At 39.9% G+C, this 16,607-nt stretch overlaps 1 long non-coding RNA gene across 1 annotated transcript in view; it reads left to right on the forward strand.

The window, feature by feature from the left end:
* Positions 1-16,148, forward strand: part of LOC134166383 (uncharacterized) — a 128,883-nt gene extending 112,735 nt beyond the window's left edge. Inside the window, exon 3 of the long non-coding RNA XR_009965847.1 lies at positions 12,053-16,148. This is a non-coding gene — a long non-coding RNA (uncharacterized LOC134166383). The remainder of the gene's footprint in view (positions 1-12,052) is intronic.
* Positions 16,149-16,607: the final 459 nt, after the last annotated feature.

The following is a 16,607-nucleotide window of genomic DNA, read 5'->3' on the forward strand; positions in this document are numbered from 1 at the left end:
GACTGAGTCCTGGCAAGCTTTGTGAAATCAAGTCTCTGCTACCATGATCCCTTATGTATTTGGGAAACTTCCAGATTGTGGAAAAATAGGTCAGGCTTCCATATAGTCCTTTACTCTGTCTCCTTTGCTTCTCCAGCTTATCTTTATTGCTAGACTAGAAGGTCATGAGAAATAAGTTCTGTGTAAGAATAAGCCTTTTTTCTGGGTTTTAAAGAGCAATGCCTTCTTTATGCCCAGAGAGTGGTTGAACTGCCACAACCACATATTGAGAGGCCCCATTTCCTTACTTCAGATGATGAAAGTGTCCTCTGCCTCAAATAAGTTAAGAACTTAATAAACTCTTGTTCATAAACTGTAATTTATTGTGCTTAGCTATCTACTGCCAAAGAAAAAAGGCAGCCAGACTCCAAACCAGTATGTTCTCCCAGCTGTTTTGTGGCCTGAAGAAATTCAGCCCAATATGCAGTGGTGTTATGCATTTTACTACTATCTACTGTGAGGCTCTTTACAATGGAAATGCCAAATCTATCCCCAGGCAGAAGGTAATATTTCAGTGCCCAACAGCTTGTCATAACCCCTACGCTAACCATGGTGTATGTTCTCCGTCTACCTAATCAAATTCTTGTTGTATATCACAGTGATGCTATGTGATAGTTACCACAGGTCTTTCAATTAGAGGAATGTCTTAAGATTAGAAGAGAGAATACGAGCTTGATTAAAAGAGTTCACCCTTGCCAAGATTACAGTGTCCATCAAGGCTGATTCTATAGTTAATGAAGGCTGTAGTCCACTGTATTCTGGCCCTGGAGTGCTAGTCAGTTTGGTAGACAGCTATAAAAGCACCATCTTGAGCTTGCTTCCCTCTGAGCTGTTCTCGATCACTCCTCAATAACTCTTTAAAGCTGATTTTTCGAGGTGAATAAGAGATAGGCATCATTTGACTGAATTGCAATTCAAGAGTAACAGCACCATATTTGAGTTTTATTTTTGTGAAAAGCACACAAGCACACTGTGATCTACGTAAGGGAGAGCAAACATTAATAAAGCACACTTTTCCCCCTACGTGTTTTGTAAAAACCTGGGATGACAGAGAAATTTGGTATGCAATAACAGAAGTGAACCCTGAACTAAGCAAGCTCTTCTTCAGGAGTGCCTTCTTATTCAAGTACATCCTGTTCACTGCAGTTTATTCTTTCATAGGATATTTACCCCAATATCCCTTTCTTATAGCTTCCACAAAGGTGAATATAGCTCTCTCTGATCTAGTAAATACAGGTGTTTCTCTTCAGCTTCCCCCATTTTATTTCTAGAAGAAATAATGCATTCTTTCATTAACGTTTTTTCTTTCAACTGTTTAATAAAGAAACAGTGGAGTGCTCCAGCTATTGAAATGCTGACTTTTTTTTTGGTGGGTATTGAAGTATTTTTATATAGTTGCCATTTTGACAAAATTGGCTCATTTCCCTTCTATACTGTATTCTAAACTTCCATAGGTATAGATGGAGGAAGAAGATGCCTTGCTATTTAACATGCTGCTTTCTGCATTTATCTGTTGATGTTTGATCTTTTTACATGTATTGCTTATACTTTTGTAAGCGCTTTTTTCCTCAGCTGTCATGCAAACCTGCATATTTTAGATGGCTGAGATCTTACCAAGCTCATCTCAGTTAACAGCTATCAATTCAACTCCTCCTCCCCTGCTACTTGACCCAGGATCCTTCTGAACCTTTTGGCTGTGTGAACAACTCAAAAGGAAACAGATAATGATGGTAAATGGGGTGTCATGCTTTCCCTTATATATGGCCATTGTAATACAGATACAGCAGGCCAACAATGACTCATCAGTAGCACCAAGCCTGCAATTTTGCTGTGTTTGCAATTTCAAAGGAGAAAAGCAGCTCACAATTACATGTATTAAACTTTCAGATGATGCAGAAATTATGATGTACATCATTTATATTATCAGTCAAACCATAGGCAGAGAACATCAGGTCTTTATGTGGCCCAGGTGCACATTTCTTATAATTTAATCAGCACAAAGCACCCTCATTTTGCCAGAGAACTCTAATTCATGCTGTGAAAACCACACCATGCCCTCTGTCACCCCCCCTGCTGCAGTCAGTAAATTACAGCTAACGATTCATAACTGTTACCTGCATTTAATCTAGTGCCCTTTGCAGTGAGTTCAGCCAGCTCTGCTCTACAACCTGGTAAAGTTCTACAGAATGCCATGAATTATCTTCATGGAGATTATGGATATCAAAAGGACTGCTTAAAAAAAACAAAACAAACCCAAAACCACCCCCCCCCCCCCCCAAATAAATCTAAACCAAAAATAACAACCCCCAAACCAAACCCAAACTAAAGCAGCTAGTAATTTGGTTCAGGCAAATGCATGTGGGAAGCACAATGATGCTGATCTCTTAGAACTACATCCCTTAGCTCAGCAAGGATGCATTGGTGGTGGGAGAGAGCTATCTATATCTCTGCTTTCCTCCTCATTTCTTCTTGTCTGCCTTTCCTTTCTGCACCCCTGCTTTTCCCCACTCTTGTCACAGGCCAGGGAATAGGGGAAAAGGCTGAAAACATGATTATGCTGATGGGAGAAACTTAACTCATCTCTTGGCCAGATCCTGCCAGCAAAATCACATTTAGAAACTGAGGAGGAGAGGATGAGGGCAGAGGGATAAATCGAGTTAATGCCAGGGGAGTAGGAGGCATTTGTTGATGCAAGGCTGGGAGCTTTCCATGTGTGTATGTTTGTTTTTCCTACCTGTAACATGGCTGTCAAGAGCTTGCTGTCAGCATGGGTACGTGCTAACTCCTGCTGGAGGTGGGGAATCCTTACAAGAAGTGCTGCGAGATGCCCATAAGTGAAAGACATCCATCAGGGTGGGGGGGCTCCGTGAGAACCCCAGCTTGTGGGGTTGTGCCTCTCCCCCTGCACATGTTCTGTGTACCATTACCCTGGAAAATTCCCCATGGCTGTATGCTCTGGGAGCTGGAATGGCCACCTCTGTACTTCCCAGAAAGCATAATGAAGAAGTTAGAGCTGCTGTTTTGAAAGCTGTCCAAAGAGGATTTGGATGCTCAGTTTTTTGTTAAAAGCTGGTGGGAAAACAGGTGCCAAAATCCTGGCTTTGCCATCCTAAATCTGCCTGCACTGAACAAAAGGAAGAGAGCAAGCTGAGAAAAAACAAATGTCTCTTCAGCTGACTTGAAACTAGCTGGCCAGGCTCAAATAATTTAGTTTTCTCCCTATGTCTTCTTACCTTTGCCTACACCAAAATGAAGGGTGGCAAAAAAAAAAAGCCCACCTAGGAGGTGTTACAGTTGTGTTGGTGGTTTCCATTTTGGATTTATATTTTCTTCTACTCCTTAATTTTATTTTTAAAGGGATTAAACAAAAAAAAAGAAGATTAGGCAACCAAAAAAAATAATTTCTTGTGCTCTTCCAGTGAAAAATGGTTTTGGATACAGAACCTGCTAGTTTAGCATAAACAAGGGGGAAAATATTGAAAATTGAGAAACGTACTTTTTTCATCACCAAAAGAATATTTTCATATTAATAAAAAAAATTGAGGATGCATAATCACAAATGTATATGAAAACATAGAGTAAATCCCTGGAAACCTCGCTGTCTTGGGAGTTTCAAACAAAAGGTTATTTGCAGACCTGTGAGTAAGTCTCAACGCTGTGCTACACAGCTCTACAGGTCTGACTAGCTATGTCAGAGCAGATGAAGGTTGTATGTTGTTACTGAGGTGATACGTACACTACACTGATGTGTACAAGTTAAGGATATTGCTCAATATTTATGGTGTGCACGATCTATGTCGTCTGATATTTTGTATGAGTGCTGAACACTTAGAGTTTTCAGTGGGTTCAAGTCCATGATAGTTGCCATAGAAAGATGAAAAGTTACTGCAAAGGATTTTCCCTTTGCTTATTTACTGAAACACTTCCACTTACTTATTTTAGAAGGACCACATATTCCCCCAGACAATTTCTTGGCTTTCTTGCTCTTGTCAGTGCCAGATACCAGTGCCAGTGATTTTTCTCCCTCTATTGTGGTTACAGTATTTCTTCCATAGAAATTGTTTGGAGGCTGCAGACTAATTTTACTAAAGTCAGTAGATGGGTATTACATGGCATTGACTCCTGGGGTCTCTCAGTCTGTTTCAGATTATAACTATTGACCTAGAGGTGAAAGTCTCTATATCCCATTACTAATTCCCTGAGTCATGCGGTTCCCTGTAACAGTACTTTAAACAGATGATGCAGGATGCTAGTATTCAATAGCATCTACCCCATTTTATTAGCAAAGATATCTTCCAGATATTGTTTTTTGCACAAGAAACAGGACAAGGGGAAATGACTTTTAACTGAAAGAGGGTAGATTTAGATCAGATATTAGGAAGAAATTGTTTACTGTGAGGGTGGTGAGACATTGGAACAGGTTGCCCAGAAAAGCCATGGCTGCCCCATCCCTGGAAGTGTTCAAGGGCAGGCTGGCTGAGGCTTTGATCAGTCTGGTCTAGTGGAAGGTGTCCCTGCTTACGGCAGAGGGGCTGGAACTAGATGAGCTTTGAGGTTCCTTCCAACGGAAACCGTTCTGTGATACTATGACATGTATGTAGCTGTCCTCATGAGTTTGTCTTTATGTGTCTAAGGTTTTTGATGAAGACAAATACCTTTAGGGTTAAAGACAAGAAGATCTGAATTTGTTTTAGAATTCTGGCATATTATTATTCACAATAGTATACTGGATATAATAAAAGCCTTGAATTCAGAAAATCCCCTGCTATTATGTTTTCCTATTTTGAGCATCATTGTAGTCCTTTTCATTTGTGATTGGGACTTAGCATACTTTCTCATTACTGCTATCTTAAAAGCTACACACCTTTGCATTTCAGTCCTATTGTTTAGTGTGTAAGTCTGAATAGAGAAGAACTGAGATAAAAAGAAGTGAGGGTTATGGATGGTAACCTCTCTAACTATTGAATGAAGGTGGAAATCTGCACCGTCACCACTTATTTTCTGTACCTGCTGAATTGTTTTCATTTGTCTCAATTGCACCATTATTTGAAGAAACAGATGTTATGTCCAGTCCTCTGACCAGATTTCGGTTATGTGATAAAACACAAATGAATCTGCTAAACATCTCAAAAATTATACTAATTTCTCATAGTTTTACATAAGTGTGTGATCAGATCCATTGAGGACATTCAAAGCATCAGAACTGGGTATAGAAGAAGTTGGGGGTTTTGTTCCAAAAGAATTTAGTCTTTATGGTCTGATGTATTTATTGATTCATTTTTCACCTTCTCTCACTTCTGGAATACCTCCTCTTAAATGGGAAGTGCTGCATCTTCAAAAGTTAGTGTCAAATAAGTCATTTTGGCCCACATAACCAGAAGTTACTTGCATAAATCCCAGATAAAATTTTATAGAGTTATTCTGATGTACGTGTATAAAAAAGTTCTGCACAGTAAGCTCTAAAACTGAGAGTGATCAATGTCTGATTCATAACACACTTCTTTTATGAGAAGTAACCTCTGAAAAGCAAACTAGCTCCACACTTAAACTGTTAAGTTGTTTTCATGTACTTCAAAGTAGCATATGTATTTTATATATAATATTTATAAGTTACCACCATTCCTCAGGCATCTATGAGCTAGTTATTTCCCATAAATGTCATGTGGCTGTACCGTTATTTTCTGTTGTTCTTGTTTGTGCAGTGGTAAAATTGTCATAGACTGGCAGCACAACAAAGAAAGAGCTTTTTGACATTATCCTCAATGCATTTGGCTAGTGAACAATTACATATTTTAGAAAGTAATTCTGAAGCACTATATAAAACATGTAAAGGTATGCAAGATCTGTAAGCTCCTATTGAGCTGTACATTTAGCACACCTATGCCTAAGAAACAAGAGACTGATAGCAAGTGAAAAATAAATCACATAGAGTTAATTATAAAGGGTGCTGTCAGTATAAAACTACAAAGAGGAAAATGTGATCTAGTTTTCCCAGCTCTTGGAATATGTGAACTTGCAAAATGTAACTGTTTTCTTTCTTCTCTGATGCTATGCTTATTGGAATGAAAGGACAATCGAAGTTTTGGTATTTCTTTATCAATTACTACACAATAGATGAGTGTCAGGTGTGCAGATGGTGACTGAGGTGGGCTAAGTTTTGTTCGGTATATCAACCAAAAAAAGCTGAAGTGAGGAAATATCAAGATTTGGATAACAATTGAAGATACTGTATCAAAAATGGCAGCACAGAAAAGGTTAACTAATGAGTAAATAGTAGAATACAAAAGCATAACTAAAGAGAATTAAGAATTTAAAAGAAGCCTAAATAAAGGGAGAATGCAGTACTACAGTGAAACAGCTGATTCAGAGTAGCATTTCTGGTCATACCCAGAAAAAAATCTTGGATATAGGAAAAGGAATGTTATATATCTACTTTTATATTGAAATACAGAAAAAAAAGGAATCTAAGAGCAAAATTAGTCCTTTTAGAAATCCTTGAAAATGGACACCAAATAATATTTACATATTGAAATCACCAACAGAGTTCTTGTTCTTGCATATGTTTTCTCCTGTCCTTCCAGGCAGCTTGGAGCTTGTGCATAAAGTCACAAAATGTTTAGGAAAAAAAAATCCAGCTTGGAAACTCTGAGTTAAGCTTGGCCAGGGTTTCAAATGAGATGTCTGCTGCCAAAGGGAAATGGCAAAGGGGAAAAAAAAAGGTAATCTGAAGCATTCATAGGTTTCATTGTCATTAACAATGTTAACTGGAAAGTAGAGCAGTCTGGAAGGAAGTGGGCAGATTAAATATAGCTTAATCTGCCACATTTCCATCTGCTTTTATGTATCCAAAACAGAAAAGAGCCACCTGCTAATCAGAAGTGACACATCTCACTTAGGAATGCAATTAGTCTTTTTTGGTTAATCATCTTAATTGGTTTTGAAATCTTTAAACATACGGGAAAACGGCAGAAGATCAAGAGATAATAGTTCTGCAAACGAAAGTTGTACAAATACGATGAGTTCAGGGCACAATCATGAAAATTGTGGCATAAACAAGACTGTGGTAAAATAAGAATTAAAAAGCCAACCAACCTAAACAAAGCCTCATCTAAACAAAACCTGTGATAAAAATGGAAGAGGGTGAAAACCAGTCAAAGTTATCTCCCCGGTGCCTTAGTACCTCCGTCGCCTCCAAAAATCCCATGGTATAAACACAGACTGAGGAAAAGACAAACAAAACAAGCTCAGTTCACCACGTTTAAGTGTGTTGCTTAATTGCACAGACCTTCGTGTAGGCTTCAGCTGGTTCTTTTTAGACTGCGTTTTGCCTCTTCAGTTACTTTCGTGTAAAACCCTTACGAAAGTAAGTTATTTACATACCAAACATTGCCATTAGAGGCAATGACAAGTGATTTCTACATATTCTCAAGGCTTTGGCTCATTTTTGTTTGGTTTTGTTGCCACTGCTGTCATCACGGTAAAATGCATCCCTGGGATCTGTAGGGAAACAAGGTGTGGTAGCTCTGTGAAAGCTTTTGCTGAGGGGCAGAGCATCCCAATGCTTTGCAGGCTGCCTTTGGAAGCGTAGCTTTGTGGTTGGCGCAGGCCTGTATTTATTTGTTAGCACCAGTTTCCACCTGCTTCCTCTGGCCAATTGATAGCTGGAAGCAGTCTTGGTTTAGTTTTGGTCAATGAGATTCCTGGCCTTTTGGGGTAACTGAGTAAGTTCAGTGAAGCTGCTGGACAAGACCTGGTTCTTCATGTGTTTTGCATAGCTATCAGGTATCCATCTAAAGGTTCATTTCCACTCTCATTTTCTCTTTAATTTCCCTGGCAGTACTCACCCTTCTTTTCTGCAAATCTTCATTTCCTGGTTAAAATCATCCCAGGGCCAAGAACTAGAGGTCATGTATCTGATACTTTTGGGTGCACTGGAAGTTAGAGGCTGTACTCATGAGCAGGCTAAAGAGTAGAGCCGCATTGGTGGCAAGGCGTAATGCCCAGACCCATAGCCTCGACGGCATCAGCAGCCCACATGCACAGAGGTGCTGCAGCACTGATATGTGGGCTCACCCACCCAGCACAGCAGATTCACCTGAGCTGCCTATCAGTCAGAGAGAGCTGAGTCGCAGACTGGTCACATCGATAACTAATGTACTTGGCAGTATCTCCTTGCCTTCTCCCTGTGGTGCCATCCCCATGGATAAGCTGCGTTAGCATCTTTGCTGCTGACACTGCAGAAGTCATCCCTAACTTCAACCCTAGGAAGGCAAGCTGGAAGGCCAGCATGCAGCTCATTGCTCTATGCCTTTTTAGTTGCATCAATATGAAGTGTGGAGCATGCATTTTCTGAGAGAATACCACTTCATGTCGCAGAGCAATGCTGTCATTTTGCAGGTTGGTTTGCTACAGCTGTGTTCCTGTGGTTGAATTTAGGCTGTGTCTGGTAATGCACAACTCCCATTTTACAAGAGGCGTGTGCAATCTAGCCTCCTTATGAAGGAGAGCAAATGTGTAGTCTGGAGGACATATTTGGAGTGTCAGGAACAGCAGGAAGATTGGCTTTTAACATGAAACAAACTTTTGGGATAAAGATGAGGAAGAGTGAGTTTTAATTAAAAATACTCTCAGCTTATCTTCACACTCAAGGGAACACGATTTTTCAGCCATTAAAAGCAATTGGAGCACTGCAATTTTATTTTATTTTTTATTTTAATTTATGTTTTTGGAAGAAGAAATAGTTCCTAATTGAGTCTCACACTGTGCAATTCAGGAAAATTCACATGTACCCCGTTTGTGCTGCACCCGTTGCAGTGCTATGTACAGGATGCAGTTTCTCCACCGTGAGATGGCTAGACAGGAAGGGCGCATATACAGCCCTACTTCTTCCAAAATAGCCTGGATAACAGCTGATAAGAGAGGGAGGTGTCAGTTGTGTGTGGATGCCACAAACACCCATCATGCTAAAGAGGAGGACACCCTTGGTTGGGTTAAATAATAACTAAGGAACTGCAGGGAAACTTTAGATGAAAGGCTTGGCTAGAAAAGGAGTGACAAAGCAGAATGAAGCCTGGACATTTGTGAGCACCTATTACCATTTTATAAGTGCCCAGCATAGTGATTCAGCTGCGGTATCACTGTTATTGGTCCTGAACATATAGGTCAGAGAGAGATTGGCAGTTATTTGCAAGTTGTTAATAAATCGATAAACCAACGTAAACCATGTGAATTGAGCAGTTAGTTTGCTTTTCCCCCTGTGATGTTAGCGAACAGCAAGATCAGACTGTTGTGAGAGAATGGAAAATGAAAAGATGAAACTGCAGAGAACATTTCATTCTTTTACAGTATTTGTGGTGTTGCTCAGAGCTGATTTAGCTCCTCTGTGTGTTTTTTGCCTTAAATAGTGTGTGGGTTGTACTGATATTGTTGCTTCTTTGCTTCATAACCTCAAAAATGAAAAGGACCTGTATCAGACAACGAATCAACTTTTTACTCTCTATATAATACTTATCATGTAATGAATGAAAGTGAAAAAAGGAGAGGTAAATAAGCCCACAACTCTTTACTTCAATTACCAAAGGAAAAAGGGAAAGAGCAGGTGTTTGAAAAACCCTGTCATATAAGATTTCCACTTTCTTTGGAAAGCAAGAACATTGAAGTGAATCTACAATTGCTGGTTTCCTCTAGAAACAGTAACACTGCCCTTCCTCTAATCCTTTTGACCTACTATTGTAAGGCTGCTTATAGACAGAAATAGAAACCACATGCTGCCAGTCAGGGCATCCTTAATTTTCATCCCAAGTAAAATAAAGCTGTATCCTTTGTGAAAGAGTTCATAATTTTTCTCTTTTCTTGCAGCTGAGAAAGAGGACAATGGAATGCGACACGGGAAAATCTTAGGTGGGTAAAACTTGTGGCCACACGTTTTAAAGACAAAATATATCCACTCAGAAAATAAAAGTATGAGGTTTTGTGCTTCTCGATATTGTGTGTGAGAGTGTGCCTGCAAGCAGCCTCTCGCTTCACTGTAAGTGGACTGCTTCTCAAGTGGCTAATTCCCAAAGGAGTCTGTTGCAAGATCCTGAACAGCCATTGATCACCTTCATTGTGGTATTTGATACTTTCAGCATTTTTCTGCTTGCTCCCCAGCGTGACAGAAAGACTGCTGGTGGCAAACGCAGGGTGAAGGCACTCCTGCCCTTGAGGATGGAGGAGCAGTGCAGTTCTAGTATGAACAGGGGCTCACAGTCCGCACCTTGATCATCTCTATGTATCTCAAGGTGGTTCACTGCAGTTTTAGTGCATGCAAACTAGATTCCTTTAAAGGGAAAATAAACTGTTCCAGGTTTTTGCTGGAGAGGAGAACGTGACTGAACCGATAACTTTCTTTTGAGCTAACTGAACCATGAGCATAGTGGGGATGTTCAGTTAGGTGATCTGACTGACCATAGGCCAGAGCGAAACACCTGTAGCATAGATGTGAGGACCTCAGAAGCATTCATTTCCAGAAGAAAATCTATCTCTTTTATGTTGATTTAATAGCTAATGTAGATAAATTCCAGTTTGAGTTTGTAGAGCTTGGTATCCTCATAAAATGCCTTCTAGTTACATATGTAAAGGCCAACAACAAACCAATGAATGATTAAACAGAAAAGCAATTCTTAGAGAAGTCCTGATTGCTTTAGATGTCTTGAAAGATAATGTTCAAGTAGGAACAAAACCAGAATTCAAGTTGCATGTGTTCATAAATACTCCATTCGTAGGGCTTATGTGTCTCAAGCCATTTATGCTAAGGCAGTTTCAGTTATGTAAAAGAATGGATTGTGCAGACGTCTCTCAGGATTGGGTTTAGGTATTAATGATCCTACTGTTGGGTGGGCGACTGCACTTAATCACCTTTATTGATCCTTTAATGCTCTGTTTTTTGTATTATTCCACATCTTCTTGTTAGTGATTTGTGGTAAGATATTGTCTGGTATGTTGTGTATCAAGTAACTTGGATGATGAATTGCCATCCCAGATAGCAAGTGATTTGAGTGGCGGATTTTAATCCCATGACAAGTCAAGGCCAATTGCTCTAGGAGTCAGAATAGAACTGGTGGTGCAGCCATAGTTCAGAACAGCACAGAGATCACATGAAACCTTATGTTTCCCTAAATTCCTCATTTGCCCCAAAGTTCCTTATTTATAGTAAATAAATATGCCTGGATACTTAAGTGTTTCTACCATCAAAATATTTGAGTGTTTAAAAAATAACAATGAAAATCAGATATGACTGATAGGTTTTTTTTTTTAAGTTACTTGGAAGCCTGTGAATATGTAAGGGATCAGTCTTTGCTTCTTTTTCAGGGATATAGAGTGACAGAAAATGGCAACTGATCAGAGATCCCATTGCTTGTAGGGAATGGTTTTGGTTATGAGGCTGAGCTGTATGAGAAAATGCATCCCAACTCTGAGATCGGGTTTCTCCTGAAAGAAAAGTAAAACCCATTAGCTCTATGTAGCAAGACCTCTGCTGCAGATGCTCGGTATTTCAAATGTTCAAGCCACAGAGAGAAGTTTCAGGTGCAAACTCTAGTCTGTGTGTGCTGCTCCTATTGGAGACTTGGGACTGGGTCACCCATACCCTTAAGCTTAGTACCCTCTACTCAGTGCTTCCACCTCACACAGGAGAGGGTCCTTCCCACTCCTGGTTCGGCTGCTCCACCTCATGTAAGTATTCCACTGAGTTGGAGACTGTGTAACCCATCCATCCCAAATGTAAAAGCCTTGCTCCAAACAGTGTGTGTGTGTGTGTTTACATAAAGTAGAAGGCTGTCACTAAGAAAGACTAAAACATCCACTGCTGCTAAGAAATGGCCTCAGGAAAATATTTTGAGGGATCCTGGTGTGCGTGCTTCCAACAAAACACCTTTTGCATAAAGAAATTCCACATGAAAAACAAACTGCAAACCATTGTGCATTTTTGTACCGGAAATGTAATTAACAGCATTTGTATTATTTTCTCCTTCAGGTCGTGCTTGAATGTTGTGAGATGCCATCATTTTGGGGAAGAAATCTCTACCAAGGTCATTCTATTTGCTGCATAACTTGCATTTCCTCACTTACTTTGGGAAGACCCTGCAGTGAAAAGCGGTGTCTTGAGGTGACAGTTATTCTGATTTGGAATTTTGTGTACAATAATTAAACAGTCAGGTACCAGCAGACATGTGTTACCTTGAGATAACAGGCTCCTTGGAAATATCATGAAGCAGAAGGTGAAATTAGTGCCTCCAATGACCTGGGAAACACATTATCTCACTACTGCACAAGCTTGAGGGTGTATTGTTACTGTATACCAACTATTAGCATTCTTAGGTGCATCGTGATTGATTGTACCATGTAAAACATATGTTTAAAACATGTTCACCGTTGTGCACCATGCGATAATTATGTCTGACTCTGAAGGACCAATGTATCACGTGTGAGCCAACAGGAGCATGAAGTATTGTTTTTTCTCACTGGGATATGCAAGACTGGTAAAAGTGATCTTGAAAGGGACTTGAGCGTCGGAGTCCCACAGATTCAACAAGACCAATGTCCGTAATGCAGTAGAGAGAGTACTTGCATGCAATTGGCTCACAACTGTTGCGTATTATTTGCTTCTTTGCAAATATATATGTGTGCATCTGTGTGTTTGCACGGCCAGAGCAGCTCTCACAGTGTTCGTTTTTAACCCGCGTCTATTTCGGCCCCCCAGTGCTGTCAGTTGTTTCATTTTTCAGGTGACTGATAGGAAGCTTTGTTTTCTACCACTGAACAGGCTGGCACTGTACCCGGGATGTGGGTCAGCTGGTTAGCACAGCCCTGGCAGACAATGGGCTTTGTGTTTCTTGCTTCTTCTCAGAGCTCTGCAGCGAGGCATCACATCAGATGGAAAAGAAGGTCTACCTTTAATCTGAGCTACTTGGGAAATCAAAGGGGGTGGATTAAAACAAGTGTGGTGACTGATACCCATAGGAGATCGCTTTCCTGTTCCAGTTGATATAATGAACAGGATAATCAAAGCAAGGTTAGAACCCCCCTGTACCTTTTCTCCAAGGTTTTTTTGTGATGTCGGTTCACAAGGTACTATAATAACTGAACACACGTGTGATAATGATTTAAAAATAGTTGTTTTTTTTTTTTACCTTAAAATAATTTACATATATCTGCTCCGGAAAAGCGTGTGTTTTATGAATCATCAGGCTTGTAGTTAAACATGTTTAACCTTATTAAACCTGCAGCTCTCTGTTTCTTTGCATCTTGGTGTCCTTTGGTCTTTGCTAAAAATAGTTGCAGTGCCTACACATAAGGACTGCATTTAAATGATATGGTGGGATGTTGCTTTAACATTGGATTTGAACATTCAGTAATGGACAAAAGATCTCGCTCATGCTCAGAGAAAAGAGCATTAAGAGGAAGACGGGTACTGTGGAAAGAGGTAACAGGTTTGGCTGGGCTGTAAGGTAACAACCTACTGACTCGTAGTAATTCCTCTCTCCTTGAAATCAGTGTGCTGCCAGGACTGTGCTGGTTTCTCTACAAGGATTCCCCAGAAGGGCAAGAACAGGTTGTTATACACATCCTCCACACCGCCGCGGCCGATCGTGTGTGCAGTTGGTAAACATGAAGCGGGTTCTCCTCAGGGCTTCTCCAGTGGTCCCACATCAAGGTCTCTCTTTACATGTCCTCACTTAGTGCTGGGGGTGCAGCACTATGAGGGGGTAGCCCACAAGCTGCCTCCTGCTGTATTTGCTGCAGTGTCCCGGGAGAATCCTACAGAAACACTAATGCACTGACCCTGGGTCTCCCCACCAGCTCTCCTTGTAGCTGGTACCATGTGAAAGCGTGAGTAGTGCTTTCATGTAAAGGGAAGCCTCTACTGGCAATAGCTCCCATATAAGTGAAATGTGTTACTTTAATGTGTTTTAGACAATTTGGTGATTTTTTTTTTTAATTTTCTTTTTTTTTTTTATGATAAGGTTATCCAACAGTGCAAGATCTTGGCTAATTCTGTGCTTTCTGTCTTAGCACTTCAGTCGAATCCACACGGGATGGTGGTATTCAGCTCTGCATTACTGCTATTTCTCACTTTAATGACCCTGGTAAATCTTTAATGATTGCCATCACTGTCAGAAGGGCACAAAGGGCCCTCGTCTGTCTTGATGCAACCTAAGAAAGTATGCTCACAGATGTCAATTAAAGTAATGGCACTGGTGGTAGGTCACTTGTATTTTTATGGGTGCCACCTCTTCTTGCAAAAAGCAGCATAAAAATTCCACTCAAAATCATTATAGTCACTAAAAAAGTAAATGTAGGTGTCTTAGGTTTTATTTTGATTAAGCAGGGCAGCACATTCCAGACAAAATGAACTGGGACAGGCACTTCACAGAGAGGGCTTGATCATTTCAGTAAGGTAGAATGCCTAAGATATAAGCTGTTATTTTAAATTAGGTATCCTGAAGTGTGAAATGTTCATCCTGTAATCCTTGTTTGAAAGTCTGTGTTGGAGAAATTCATTTAACATTAGAACCAAGGTTTTTTTCCACCACTTAAACATTGTTTCATCATGAGTGATTTCTCTATCACAGCGTAGCCTTTAAGATACAATTCTCTCAAATTATGGGGTATGTAAGCAGCCCTGTGAGCTAGGAACTGGATATACAGTTCTCCTGTTTTCATTAATAGCAGTTGCCTGCCTAATTCAGTGAGCAGCACAGAGAAAACGTAGCCCCATGGGTCAACGTCAATGGATTCAATGAGGTCTTCACCCTCTAAAAATGTCATTAGTGGAAGTAATAGCTGGCTGTGGGCCCTAGTGCTTGCTATAGCTGCAGCACGCTGGCTCTCTGGAGAGCAGAAGTCTAATGCAGAGGTGGTCAAGCTAGTCAGGGGAAACTCCCATCCATTGTTCACTGCTGGCCAGCCACTTGTGGTCTTAACAAGTCTGTAAACCTTTCAGAGAGTTAGACTTTCAGCCTAAAATTAAGCTCACCTCAGTGGCCCATGGGCTGTGTTTGACAGGGTGGGAGTGATGTCTATCATTAGTCTTCTTCCCCACTCTTGTCCTGTATCACCACCTCACCTGAATATAAGGATAGGCCCTGAACCATTGCAACCTATCTCCACCCCTCTCAATATCAAATTTTCATACTAAGCCAACCTAGATCTTGAGGGGGTTTCATTGCCTACCAGGAGGTACTCCTATATGTTGTCATACCTGGTTCAGCTGCAGCACTGAGAACTCCGATGCTTTCCATACGAACGGTCAAGAAGCTGTGTCTCTAAACCTAATCTATAAGATGTGATTTTTACATAAGAACCCACCTTCTTGTGCTGCACTTCAAAACTGAGAAAACTTAAGAACATTTTTGGTGCATGTGGCAGATAGTATTTTAATCCATACAACATCCCGAGCATGAGAGTAGGGAAGGGTGGATGACCTAGGAAAACACTGTAATCTTAGTCTTATTAAAAAAAAATATTAAAAATTCAAGCATTGACATTGGATACCCTAGGTCATTATTTTATCCATAAAGCATATATTCATAACAGGGTTTTATTACACTTCTGTGTTCACCTAACTTTGTAGTCTCTTTTGATTTTATGTCTGTAGTTATTTTCCACTTCCAAGTCGTTTGATCTATGTTTTCCTTTAGACCTCTGCCTCTGTATAGATTACTAGAAAGGAGTTCAATTACAATTTTGTCTCTGATGTGGATATTTCTTTAGTGAAGGTTGTACAATGACGTGTCCTTCCTTAGGCTCTGTTTCAAATAGGGCTTCAAATGGGAACTAAAAATAAAACCGCACCAAAACAATCTGTGTAGTCCAAGACATGCTTCGATTGAGCTTTCATGAGTATGTGATTGATACATCAGCAGCAAATGTTTCCTGATCTTCAGTGCTACAAGTTTTGAGTAGTCCCAGGTCTGTTAATGTTATACTTGTGAGTTTTACATAAGGCTCTTAAAAATAATAGCAGGATCTCGAAGAATGCATGCGAGTACCAGATTTAGTTATAATTTTAGGATGCAAAATTTCTATTTTAAATATGCCTTTTTTTTTTTTTTGCTTGGATGTGGAATTTCCTGTGTTCTCCTGCTGAAAATAAACATATCACAAAACTTTGCAGTCTGATCGTAAGAGTATTCTTGTGGGACTGCGTTTTTTACACGTTTTAATATGTACTGTGCAATAGTTCCTCAGTTCAAATTTCACTTAAAATATTTTAACCTGCTTTGTCAGATATGAATTATAGAAAGACTGCTCACTCTACATTTACAGCACTTACTTGATTGCTGAGTCGCTTCTGTGAGAATTTATGAGCAACAGTATTAATTAGTTGGGTTATACATTTTATTAGATATAATTTTCCAGCAATGTATTTCTTGAAATTTGAAAGATTGAAATTAACCTACTTGGAGTTTATTCCAAAGTCATGGCTATAGATTTTCAGTCTTTCTCTGTAGGCATATATTTATGTAAGGTTATCATCATTTGTACCCACCTCCATTTCATGTTGTGTATTTTGTCTTCAAACGTCT

The sequence above is a fragment of the Pezoporus occidentalis genome, unplaced genomic scaffold (assembly GCF_034315485.1).
Source record: "Pezoporus occidentalis ecotype Australia unplaced genomic scaffold, CSIRO_AGI_Poc_V1 ctg26, whole genome shotgun sequence".
Taxonomy (NCBI): domain Eukaryota; kingdom Metazoa; phylum Chordata; class Aves; order Psittaciformes; family Psittacidae; genus Pezoporus; species Pezoporus occidentalis.